Raw genomic sequence first — 13,871 nt, 5'->3', positions numbered from 1 at the left:
CCTAGCCGCATTGTGCCGTTTATCAGAACCCTCTTGCAATATCATCTGTTCGTGTTTGTTACCTCTCTTGTCACGGTGACAAAATTTCATGTGGCTCATGGTTCAAAGGCTACCATCCATCTTGTAGGGAAGGCGTGATATGATAGTCAGAGTGTAAGGTTGCTGGTTTCGTTCCAGGAACTTTCAGGAAGCAGAGAGTTTGGACTGCAAGTGGAGCCTACCTCCAACCCTCAGACTTCATCCCAAAGAACCCAAGTTGGTCATCTAGGCAGCATGTCCAAGATGTTCCGCAAGTTCCCAAAGCAGCATCAATATCCGGGGCCCAAGTGTTCAGACAAAAGCCTGTTGTGCGCATTTCACATTCAAACTCTGTGGGCATGAACTACAGTGCTGTGTGAATAGCTTAGGCAGAAAGAGCCACTCCCAGCCAGTGATGAAAACCTTCCTGACAGCTGTTCTAAGCATCAGATCTTTCCAAGGGCAGTGCTTTAGGTTTGCTGTCAGCTGTGTCCTATACTATAGGACTCAGCAAACTGTATACAGGGTCAGCCAGACGATGGAGTTGCAGATGTCATCCTCCTTGCAGCCACGTCTATCTCCCTATATAATCATCTTTATCCCTTCAGATGCCCTGTGCTTACCTCAAGACAGCAGCGGTGGGCTGGGGCAAGGTAGAGCTCAGTGGTGCAGTGCTTACCTAACATACTCAAGGCCCTATATTCCATTCCCAGAAACACACATGTTTTGTATGAGATCACAAGCACACACACACACACACCAGCAGCAAACCAGGAGAAAACAGAGTCCCTGTTTTGAACCCAGTGTGAGAGGAGTTGATGAGTCATAGCAAGATGGGAATTGGGAGTGGGTTCTGTCATACCAGCTGTGCTGGACCACTCTGAACTGGTCATAGAGAATATGACATTGCTTAGGTCTTAAGCAGATTATCATGAACTGGATGAAATATAAATGTCAATACTGCAGTGACTGGTCATTTTTATAAAATACAATCATTAAAACAATATAGCCAAGTGGTACCAAGTGCATTATAAAAATGATCCCTGAAGTTGGAGAGAGAGTTCAGTGGTTAAGAGCACTAGCTATGCTTCCAGAGGAGCCAGGTTCAATTCTAGCACCTACATAATGGCTCACAACCATCCCATAGTGTCAGTTCCAGGGGATCTGATACCCTCTTCAGGCTCCCAAAGGCACTGAATATGCATATAAGTTAGTAGATATGCATGCAGATAAAACAGCCATACACATAAAATGAAATAAAAATTTTAAAAGAAGTGGTTCCTGAAATCTAAATCTTAGGTGCACATGATGTGGGGTGCAGCCCCCCAAAATGTAGGTTTTATCAGAGTTTCAGGGGGACATGGTTCAGATGTTAAGGGACTTGGAAAAATCCCCAGAAGTACTTCCCATGACTAGAAAGACCAGGTTCTGGTGAGGCAGGATGTCAGAGCTGAGTCTTACACATGCCCTGTGATCACTAAAAGATGGAGAAGCCGTGTTGATGAACTGTGTTTATTTCACTGCAAAACCTCCTGAGCTCATTGATAAACACACAGACTATGAACCTGCCAATCAATAGCATTATGATGTATTTTGGGTGCTAATCTTCTCCAATCCTCAAAAGTGACAACCCATGGAAGGTTAGGGTCTGGGCTGGCTGTGTCTGGATACAACAATGGGCCTGGCATGAAATGGAGCAGCATTTATGGGCAGCAATGGCATTTCTCACTTAGTCTCAATCAGATTATTGGAACCATGCATGCATGCACACGTGTATGTTTCTTTTTCTGACAATATGGAAAGATCTCACATACATGTATGCAGAAAAGATACACAGATTCTCTTAAGAAGAGTAGAATTTCCAGACAGTAGCTGTCATGACTGCACAGATAGGCAAAGCATTTTTTAAATTTATGTATTTTTATGTACATTAGTGCTTAGATGCACATACCCACACACACAATTAAAAGTTTAAAAAAAGCTGGGTGGTGGTGGCGCATGCCTTTAATCCCAGCACTCAGGAGGCAGAGGCAGGCGGATCTCTGTGAGTTCAAGAGCAGCCTGGTCTCCAGAGCAAGTTCTAGGACAGCCTCCAAAGTCACAGAGAAATCCTGTCTCGAAACCCGCCCTCCAAAATAAAATAAAAGTTAAAAAACAAAACTTAAAAATAAATACAACACAAATGATGCAGAGAGAGAGATAGAAAGGGAAGGAGGGGGAGGAAGAGAGTCAGTGTGACCCTGAGCTAGGAAAGCTGCTGCCAAGTTTGGACTTTCTGAGTTGATCTTGACCCTGTCTGAGAATCCTGGCAGACAGGAACACTTATTCCTGCTCTCCTTCCCTTTGTCCATTTCCTCTGGATATTTCCTAAGGCATGTGTAAACTCACACAAAACTGCTACCCACAGTGACTCAAATTAATAACTAAAAAATGTCTTGACATTAATAGAAGCATAATTAGGTAGATGAGCCTATGTATGGACGTGTTTGCCTTTGCAATACTTAAATAAATGACAATACCTAGTGAAGTTATTATCCAGAGTAAGACTATATGATGAACTACATTGTGTGTGTGTGTGTGTGTGTGTGTAGGGTGGAATGGATGAGAGAGAGGGAGAGGGAGAGAGAGAGTGAGAGAGAACATATGACACAAACAACAAATTGAATTAATTTTGTATAATCGATAGGTGATTTTGGTGTCACATAAGCTGCATATATAATATCAACATAATGTGTGGATACTGCCGTGATCATCACTTGGAATGTACTCATGGGCTTCAGATTCTAATATGAGCATGCACAAGATTACAGCATTTCATTATTGTTAATAAGTTAATTGTATGCACGTTCCCCGCTGAGCAAATCTGCTATCTGAAGTGGTATATGAGGGTCTTGGATGTATTACACAGAACATAGAGGCCTGTGGTGCTTGAATTTCAAAGTTCTGAAAGGCAAGAAAGGAGAGATGTCTTGTTGGATCTTTAACGAGACATGTATTAATTAAAAAGTCCAGCTCAAAATGTAGACTTCATTTATACAATGAAGGAAAATGAGAAACAGCGCCTCCTGATGAGGTGTGCAGTCCAGACTGATTCCTTGCTCCAGTCGCAGCTTCTGTTGGAAAGTGGTGAGGGCACGTGTGAATATGTGTTTGTGGACCCCAGACATTAGCTTAGGTGTCTTCCTAGATTGTTCTCTGCCCTGTGAATTGAGGCAGGGTCTCTCACTGAATGCAGAGCTCATGGATTCGGCTTGTGAAGTTAGCCCTGGAAATCCACTCTCTCTGCTTTCCAAATCCTGAAATCACACATGGCCACCAGGGTTGCCAGGCAAATGTTGGTGTTGGAAATCCAAACTTCTGTCCTCACACTGCCCGCTGAGCCAGCCTTTCAGCCCTCATACATTATTTGTCATTCATCAAGAATGGTGAATAATATCAGGATACTCTTTCTGACTGTATTGGCCAAGACTCTGCTGTGCGCTCCCTCTTCCCTGCCTCCCTTCCCCCTCCCTCCTCTTCCTCTTTCTTCTCCTCACCCCTGTCCCTCATCCACTCTCCTTCCTTCCTTGTCTCTATTTCTTCTCTTTTAGTTTTTTAGCAGCTTTCCAGAAAAGAGTGAGGACAGCCCAGTGCACTGCTGGACAGATGAAAACCCAGATGCAAACCCCCTTCACAGGGAACTCGAGACAGATTTGGGTGTGCTTCCAGAGACTGAGATTAAACTACTCAACTGCAGCATCCAGTCCAAGATAAAGGGCAGTGATTAATTTCAAATCTTCAAAGAGCAAGGAAGAATTCAAAATCTGCCAAGTGGGCAAGCATAAAGTCCATCAGAAATCAGATGCAAATTCAATATACCAACTGCTCAAAATACCCACCTCTGAGAGGAAAATTTGTTTATGTTAGATCGTACACACAATTTCTTTGTTTATCATTGTTTGCAAAGGAGAGTAAATATTCAAATGTATTTTAACATATTTTTTACATTATTCTCTATTATCATTGCAAAATATGTCCTGATTCTATTCAGTAAACTTAGGAAATATATGTTAGAGAGGCGACATCAGTTCACCAAGGCTCTTTTAATCTCAGACTAAAATATTTCAATTTTTAATAAGAAACTGTAACTGATCAGTTTATTTTGGTATGAAGAAATTTTTTTGTTGTTTTTTGTTTGGTTGGTTGGTTGGTTTGTTTTATGTTTGTTTGTTTGTTTGTTTTTTCGAGACAGGGTTTCTCTGTGTAGCTTTGGAGCCTATCCTGGCACTTGCTCTGTAGACCAGGCTGGCCTCAAACTCACAGAGATCCGCCTGCCTCTGCCTCCCGAGTGCTGGGATTAAAGGGGTGCGCCACCAACACCCTGCAGAAATTGTTTCCTAAGTGTCATTTTCTGTTTTTTTTTTTCAAAAGTGATATCACCAAAACTAAACATTACTCAATCTAGCATATTAATCAATTCAGTATCTCTTGACATTTCAGTATTAAACTACTCAGTAATAAAATGCCAGTCCTGGCGTGTTGATGATTCCTTATTTTACACCATGTACAACAACAACAACATTGAGTCTTACAATACTTTTGAGCAGCTACATTTGCAAGACACTTAAGGACCTCAGGTGTGACATCTAGAAAGCTCTGCTTTTCTATTAACATCTTAAAATTGAGCTTTATTCCTAATTACAACATGGGCAACTACAATCTCTGAATAAACATATCCATTGCACAGCTCTCATGATACCTAGCGTAAGATAAAGGCTTCTGGATACATATTTCAAAGGGAAATGTCTCCTGGGCACCAGGATGGGATGGGGTGGCGGTTAGAGATGGAGGGAATAGTGAGTATAAAGGTTGATGGGTACAGTGGAGGTAACAAAGATGTGACATGGTGGCACTTGAGAACTCTCAGTCATAGGACTGACCAACCAAGACCTGCGTGAGACCACACCAGTTGCATCCTAGGGGTTGAGAGATGGGCTCACAAAGCACCATCCCTACTTGAGGAGCTGCAAGGAACTGCTGGCTGCTGTCAGTTTTCTCCATGTATGAGAACTCTAATAGGTTGCCCACGACCCAGTGGTTAACCCTATATTCATACATGCACCCTGGCGGGACCTGGCAAGAAAGTAAATCCAGCAAAACATACACACACACACACACACACACACACACACACACACACACACACACATATCACTAATTGGAATCATTGAAGTATATATATCATACATACATATATACATATCATTTAAAAAGGTTTGGGGTGGGGGCAAACATATCTCCTAGGGGAAAGCATGCCAGCTCAGATTGCAAAAACAAAGGGCTGGGTTTGTAACCAGTGAGTAGAGAGCTTGCAGCATGGGCAAGGCTCCGAATTCAACCTCCAGCACCACCACCCGCCCCCAGGAAACCCAGTTTATCAAGGGGTTTCGGGCCCCATTCACACCACAGCAACCCTAGAGCTTAGTCAGCTGTAAGGTAGGGGCTGAGTTTACATATACTCTAAGAAAAGGTGGGACATAGGAATTCTTAGTAACCCTAGAAGAGCTAGAGTGAATAATTTCCCAGAATGGGTCTGAGGCTCTGTGTTCTCACTCACTTAACAAGAAGGGCATTGTTTCTGGCCAAGCCAGGGTGGAATCATCATTATTTATCATGAATAATTCACATACATAACTAACATATGGAAATTAATCAGAAGTGACTAAACAATGACAGACTAGTTGTGTTACAGCAATCATTTATTTATGAAATGGTAATAAGTACAAAATGTCAGCAGGAGTTAAAATTCATCAGCTTGCTACTTTTTTCGAAATTACTTGACAGTGAGATGAATTCTGACGAGATGCTCATCTATTTAATTATTCCTCTGTACTAAAAAAATAAAGCTTCTCAAAATTAAAAATTATGTAAAACCTGTTTACCATTTACTCTCTCAAAGCAAGGTGATAGAAATCAAAGGTCATCTCTGTGGATGGGAAATATTGAAAACGGGTGTGGCAGCAATCACAGCACTCCAGAGACAGAGGCAGGGGAATCACCTGTGTGAAACCAGCCTGGGCTACAAAACAAAAAGTTGACTCAAAACATCAACAACAAAGAAGAAAACAAGCACTGAAATAGATACAAGAAGCTTATTTTTGTAAAAAAAAAAAAAAAAGCATATATTTATATTTCAAAATATTATATACCATTTTTTTCAGTTATTTCTAGTTGCATAACTCTCACCAAACAACCTGGCAGCTTAAAGCAATTTGCATTTGTTCTCTTGGATATGAGCAGCTTTTGGCCTGGCCATTCAGCTCAGAGTCTCTCAGGACTCAGGTGTTAGCCTGGGTTACAGAGAGCTGAAGGGTCCACTAAGACTGCACCCAATATGGTGCCCTCACAGGGCTGGCAGCAGGAAGTCTGCCGTCTTCCATATGTGGGTCTATCTTTCCAATGTAGGCAGAGTTTCTCTGTGTCTTGGCAGCTGCTCCCAAATAACCATGAAGAGGCTTAGTATTGATTATAAATGCTTGGCCATAGCTTAGGCTTATTACTAGCTAGCTCTTACAACTTAATCATCCCATATTTCTTATCTGAATTATACACATGGCTTGTTACCTCATTTTCTACACATCCTGCTTCCTCTAATCTGACTCAAGACTCCTCAGATTTCACCCTTCTTCTTCCCAGCATGCTCTCTCCCCTGAAACTCCTGCCTAGCTACCAGCCAGTCAGCTTTTTTTTTTTTTTTTTCCCGAGACAGGGTTTCTCTGCATAGCTTTGGAGCCAACCAGCTTTTTATTAATAATGAGAGCAACACATTTTCACAGTGTACAGAAGGATTATTCTACAGCATTGGAACTGCTCATGACACAAGGATGCTATGGGTGGGAACCAAGAGGTAGATTATGAAGACCATCTTGCAGCTTCTTTTCACACTAACTGTGGGAAATGGCAACCCCTAGTCTTATTTCTTTTAAGGTACTTTCTAAAATTTGATTTGTATTCCTGAAAGTGATATATATATATATATATGTATATATATATATATATAGAGAGAGAGAGAGAGAGAGAGAGAGAGATGAATATCCATCCCCAAAGGAATATTCATAAAAACAATAAATATACAACATTCTAAAAATTTATTTGTAGAGTTTATGTGGACTGGCCTCATGGTTGCTTTACTGAGGGCAAATAGACTCACTTGAATTTTTTTTTTTCTGCAAGAGGTGCTTCAACATTGCAACTTGGGGCGGTGTAGGCTCTGTGATGCTCTCCTGAACAAGGGCTGCCCACATCTTTTTGGAACCTGCAGACATTATGTATTTGCAGATGAAACACCTGCATCTCCTGCCCAGACAACACTTCTTTTAATTTTTTTTTTTTTTTTTGTGGTACTGGACATTGAACCTGGGACCTCACACAGGCTAAGCAAATGGTCTAGCCACTAAGCTCTGTCCCTAGCACTCCAGGTTGTGAAGGGACCAGCTCCCCATTTCGGCAGCCATAACAGCTGAACACATGATTATCTGACCTTAGTCACTAAGGTCAGATGCGTGCCTCCTGCAAGGAACCAATCAGAAGTTAGCTGGTGGTGGTATGCTTTACGGCTCTGGGTGTGCTTTACGGACAAGTGCACAGCAATGATGTGCAGAGCATAGCAACCACCCTGCGAGGGCCTATGGGCCATAACAACCAGTTGGCCAATCAACACAGGGCAAGCCCTCCAAGCCTGGAGGCACACCAATCCTGAGCCTGTGCGTACCCCTAGACACTCCCCTTACTCTGCCCTACAAGATCTCTATGCAGACGCTTCGAACTATCTTTGCTAGCTATCTGCCATGGCGGGTGGGTGAAAGACCCGAGATAACATAGGGTTAGCTCGTTAAACAACAATAAAGCCTCATGCAGTTTGCATCAAGCTTTCAACTCAGCCTGGTGATTGGGGTGGCTTCAGTCCTGGGCTAAGATCCTGGAAGCCTGAGCTTTCCAGGGGTCTTACAGTTGCAATGCTGGCTTGGAGCTGTAGGATGCCTCCTACACCCATGGTGTACAAAAGTTCTTCAAGCGCCTCAGAATGAGTCCAGATGAGCCAAGCCCAAACCCACCCACTTTCCTCAAAGCTGGCCTTGCTCCTCCTCAGAAATGTTTTGTTTGTAAAGATGTGGTCTCATGTCTCCTCTCAAGCTGCAAGCCAAAACAAACCACTCCAGTCCCTTCTTTTTGGATATTTGGTCACAGCAATTGGAAAAGTATCTGAGACAAAGCTTCAATAGATGTCAAATAACACAGTGTGACAAGCACACATTCCTCCCCACCTTTGAACACAGAGGTTGTTGCATCTCCACTATTCAGCTGTGAGTTCTCATTTGCTTAACAATCATTCAGTAAGTAGGTTGTATTGTGTTGTTTTGTTTTGTTTTTGGAATAGGATTTCACTCTGTTCAGACTGTCCTGGAACTCACTTTGTGGAGCAGGCTGCCCTTGAACTCATAGAAATCCACCTTCCTTGGCCTCTGGAGTGAGTGCTGGGATTAATGACTTGAGTTACTATTTCAAGCTCATTCAGTAAGTCTTAGTGAATAGAGTGGTAGATGCCTGAAATCCCAGCACTTGGGAAGCTGAGACAGGAGGATTGCAACTTTGAGATCAGCCTGGTTTATATAGCTAGACTTTGCCTCCAAAACAAACAAAATAGCAGTAGAAAGGGGCAGCCTGCCTTTCCCTTTCCCACCCATTCATGTTTCTGGATCTAGAACTCTGGTTGCCCAGGCTCCTGGAATAAGAAAGGGAGGCAAACCTCCTATAAAGCTGGCATTGTCTGCACCCTAAATTGTACCCACTCTTTGTGACAGAGCATAAGGGTTTGTCAATATCTGTTTCCCTTCCTTTCCCTTGGAGTCTTTTCTTCTGAGACAGAAAACTAATTGCCTTGCTTTCAGCTTGCTCTGCATCTAACAGTGACCATGTGACATTTCTAACTGGTGAGATTCAAGCAGAGGGCCCTGGGGAGGCCTCCTTCTCCAAAAGGAAAAGCAAATCCTTAGTTGCAAAAGGCTTCTGGCCATTTTGACCTTCTCTTTTCTCCCAGTCTGGAATGTGGTTGTGAAACTTGGTGGTAGAGCAGCCATCCTGTGACCATGAATTCTACAGCCTGAAATTGAAAAGCTGTAGAGAGGGGCCAGCAGTACAGTGGGCTTGTTGCTCCTCCAGAGAGCCTGAGTTCTGTTCCCAGCACACATGTCAGGTGGCTGGAGAATGTAACTCCAGCTGTTGATCCAACACATCTGGCCTCATCAGGCACTGACGTGCGTGCATGCGTGCACACACATTAAAAATAGAATGTTTTTTAAAATAAAAGTGTACACTAAGCAAAACACATGAGAAGGGCAGGAGCTGGAGTCTTTTCAGGACATTGTTGAGCACTGAATTGGGCCTGGATTGGCAGTGTCCAACCACGCTTTGAGAGAGTAAATAAATTCTGGCTTATTTAAGCTAATACAGCTCAAGTTCACTGTTATTTCAACTGAAGCTCCTGAAAGAAAATTCTAGGAGCTGGGGAGATGGCTGTCAGTAAAACTCTTGCCTTGCAAACATGAGGACCTAAGTTCAAGCCCCAGAACTCATGCTAGGTACAGTGGTGTATAACCCTGTCAATGGTGAGAGGTAAGCAGGTTGATCCCTGGAGCTGACTAAGGAGTGTAGCCCACTTGGTGAAGTTGCAAGTCAATGAGAGACCCTGTCTCAAACAACAGACAAATAGTTTCACACTCAGACACACACACACACACACACACACACACACACACACACACACACGCAAGTTACCAACACATAATGTGCCCCGCACCAACACATATGCACACAAAGGCATTTCTGAAGGCTATATCACCCTGTAGAGGTATAGTTCTCTCCTCAGGCTCTTTGAATTCCTAGGCAGCATGAATAACCGAGCAAGCTTCGTTCGTTGAGTATATGCTGCAGGAGTGATGGTTCACGGTCTCACTGTCAGTGTCCTCTAAGATATAGCTGGCGTCACTCTGACAGAGTTCAAGAGCAGAAGGACGCAGTGTGGGAAGACACAGTGGGGCCGGTGCGGTGCTGAGCTCTCAACCACTGTGCGCTCTGCAAATAACACCTGCCATTTCATCTTAACTTTTGGAAGGTAGGCATTTCCCACAAGCTAAAGCCTTCCTGTTACCCGAGAACTGTGAACACAACAGGACTCCGCTTGATAATGAGGCTTCCTGCACCTGCCCACAAACAGAACAGGCAAAACCAGATGAAATGGTTTTCTCAATCTTCAACAAGTTTATCTTTCCCTCTTGCGGAAACCTGAGCAGGCGTGCCCCTCTGGAAACATTAAGTGTCTGTCTTTTAAGTTCAAAATAGCTTAAGCGGGGAAACACGGAAAATGCTTAAGCAAAATGAATTCTTGAGAAATTTTGGGATCATCAGCTGGTTCTGTGAGAAGGAACTTGAGGGGCGCTCACAGAAAACAGGAGACTTGGCATCAGGAAGAGTGGGGAAAGCTCCCCCTAGTGGAGATTTATAGGATTGCAGGGAGAGTGACCTTTTTGTTTTTGCTATAATTATCCTCGCAAACTTGAAAAGCATCTGGTGACTGAAACACCCCGTGCAAGTAATGTTTTGGAGAAAAAATAAAAAATCTGAGAAGCATCTCAGAAATCCACATGGAGTGGCCAGTGGCAGAAAGGAACACAAGTCTCCAGATGAAAACTGCAGTTTCCAGCGGCTTGCAAATTAACTGTTTTTCCAAAATGCTGTCATGTCGGCCTTCTGACTCACCAGGTTCCACACAGAAGAAGTCAAGCAACCGCACTTGGAAAATTATTTAAGTTAAAAACTGCAAGTGTACTGTATGGTTTTTTAATTTCCATTGTCAACTGGACTGGATTTAGAACCACCTAGGACAATGCTTCTCAACCTTCCTAACCCTGCCACTCTTTAATACAGTTCCTCTTGTTGTGCTGACCCCCAACCAGATCATTATTTTCCTTATGAGCAGAGCGGTGGTGGCGCACGCCTGTAATCCCAGCACTCGGGAGGCAGAGGCAGGTGGATCTCTGTGAGTTCGAGGCCAGCCTGGTCTACAAGAGCTCGTTCTAGCCTCCAAAACCACAGAGAAACCCTGCCTCAAAAAACCAAAAAAGAAAAAAAATTATTTTCGTTGCTGCTTCATAGCTGTCATGTCACTACTATAATGAATCATAACATAAATATCTGACACGCATAATAGCTGATATTCGACCCCTGCAAAATGGTCGGTGGAGCCCAACCCCCACCTTGTGGATGGTGACCCACGTGTTGAGAACCAATGACTTAAGAGCTACACCTTTGGATGTGTCTGTAAGGGTATTTCAAGGGTAGAGCAACTGTGTTGGACAGATGTCTCAGAGGTTAAGAGCTACTGCAGAAGACTCAAATTCGGTTCCCAGGACACACATAATAGCTCACAAACAACTGTAACTACAGTTCCAGAGAACCCGATGTCTTTTTTGGGCCTCCACAGGCACCAGGCATTTGCATGGTACACAGACATACATGAAGACAAAGCACCCATGAATAGTAAATAATAATAAAAATTAAATAATAAAAATAATAAGCACAGCAAGATAATAAACTTAGTAATGATGACAATCAATAGACCGCTTAACAAAGCAATACATTCTTGCCTAACAAAGTATTGATTTCTGGTCTGGAGAGATGGCTCAGAGGTTAAGAACACCGGATGCTCTTCCAGAGGTCCTGAGTTCAATTCCCATGAACCACATAGTGGCTCACTACCATCCATTATGAGATCTGGTGCCCTCTTCTGGTGTACAGATACACATGGAAGTAGAATGTTGTATACATAATAAATAAATAAAATCTTTTAAAATATGTATTGATTCCTGGACCGCCCGGCATCCTTTTCTCACTTATCTTTATGTCTAATTGGTTAGTCTAGAGTTTTATTTACAGGTGTGACACATGACATCTCAGCCACATCTCTCGGTGTTTAGTGAGACATGGCACATGTAAATCATGATCCCAATTCTTTATCGTAGTGACTAGATAGACAGTGGGCACTGAACACCGAAACGACAGATAGCATTTCAATATAGAAGCATTCACTATGATTGCACAACATTTTTGAAATGTCAAATAGAAGTATCAACTTGGGATCATTTTGATCGTTGCAATAATTTGGCCTTTTGACAAAAATTTTCAGATTTCTAATAGAAATATATGTAAGTCATTAAAGCAATTTAAATGTAAGCATTTTCACACTTACTTGATGCTTTTGATGTAGATCTGTAACAGCAGTTCTCATTGGTCTTAATAATAAAAGCCTGGAGTCAGATTTAGAGGAAAATACTGAGAGATCAGAGAGAAGAAGGAGAAAGTCACGGCTGTTACGATAAATCTTTCCGCCAAAAGCCGCCTGAGCCCCACTGCCACGTGTGAGCTTTACACCATCCGCCCGCCTGAGTTAGGGCCCAAGTGAATACACAGAAACTTGTATTAGGTTCAATGCTGCTTGGCCAATGACTAGGATTCTCATCTGTTAGTTCAGTCTTAACTATCATAAACCTATAAATTTTATAAGACTTATCTTATCGGACGCCTTATTGGAGTCTCTCCTTGCCGGTGGATCACATTGTGTGGCTGGAGCAGGAGCAGAGGGGAAAAGAGACCCTTCCTGTTTCTCCTTCGCTTAAATATGAGTCTCCTTACTATGTCACTTCCTGCCTGGATCACCACTTCTCTACTACATTTCCCAGAATCCTCTTTGACTCCTAGTCCCATCTAACTTGCTGTCTCATTGGCCAAACAGTATTTTATTTAACAATCAATAAGATAAACATACACAAAAGTACTTTCCCCATCACACAGCCACCTTTACTTCACCAGCTTCCCAGCAGACAAGAGAGCAAGGTCCTGTCTCCTCCCACCTATATTCCTTTCTCTGCCCAGCTATCTCACTTCCTGTCTGTCTGTACAGACCTCCAGACCTCTATGGTTAGCTAGTGGCAAGCTCTGCCCTTTGATCTTCAGACATGCTTTATTTGTACAAATAAGATATCACCACATAGATATTTCAAATTTTGTTCATTTTTCTCCCCCTGTCCCACCCACCCAAGACAGGGTTTCTTTGTGTAACAGCCCTGGCTGTCCTGGAAGTAACTTCATAGACCAGGTTGGCCTCACAGAGATCTGTCTGCCTCTGCCTCTACCTCTGCCTCCCAAGTACTGGGATTAAAAGGGTGTGACACTATTCCCAGCATTTTGATCAATTTCTATGCCATAGTCTTTTAAGTATCCTCTAGTCAAAGACAACAAATTATATGAAATTGAAGGGACCAGCTTCCCATTTCGGCAGCCATAACAGCCAAACACATGCTTGTCTGATCTTGTCTTAGTCACTAGGAGGTTAGATGCCTGCCTCGTGGCAAGGAACCAATCAGAAGTTAGCTAGTGGTGCTATGCTTTACGGCTCTGGGTGTGCTTTACGGACATGTGCACAGCAATGACGTGGAGGGCATAGCAACCACCCTGGGAGGGCCTATGGGCCATAACAACCAGTTGACCAATCAACACAGGGCAAGCCCTCCAAGCCTGGAGCCACACCAATCCTGAGCCTGTGTGTACCCTTAGACACTCCCCTTACTCTGCCCTATAAGATCTCTATGCAGACGCTTCGAGCTGTCTTTCCTAGCCATCCGCCATGGTGGGTGGATGAAAGACCCAAGCTAACATGGGGTTAGCTCGTTAAACAACTATAATAAAGGCTCATGCTGTTTGCATCAAGCTTTCGACTCAGCCTGGTGATTGGGGTGACCACAGTCCTGGGCTGAGATCCT

General features: G+C 43.2%; 1 long non-coding RNA gene across 1 annotated transcript in view; it reads right to left on the bottom strand.

The window, feature by feature from the left end:
- LOC107978639 overlaps window positions 1-12,418 on the bottom strand; it is a 34,199-nt gene extending 21,781 nt beyond the window's left edge. The window contains exon 1 of the long non-coding RNA XR_003484358.2: window positions 12,302-12,418. This is a non-coding gene — a long non-coding RNA (uncharacterized LOC107978639). The remainder of the gene's footprint in view (window positions 1-12,301) is intronic.
- Window positions 12,419-13,871: the final 1,453 nt, after the last annotated feature.

Source organism: Cricetulus griseus, chromosome 3 (assembly GCF_003668045.3).
Source record: "Cricetulus griseus strain 17A/GY chromosome 3, alternate assembly CriGri-PICRH-1.0, whole genome shotgun sequence".
Classification (NCBI taxonomy): domain Eukaryota; kingdom Metazoa; phylum Chordata; class Mammalia; order Rodentia; family Cricetidae; genus Cricetulus; species Cricetulus griseus.
Note: the sequence above shows the minus strand (reverse complement) of the source record. Positions and strands in the feature narration are given on the sequence as shown.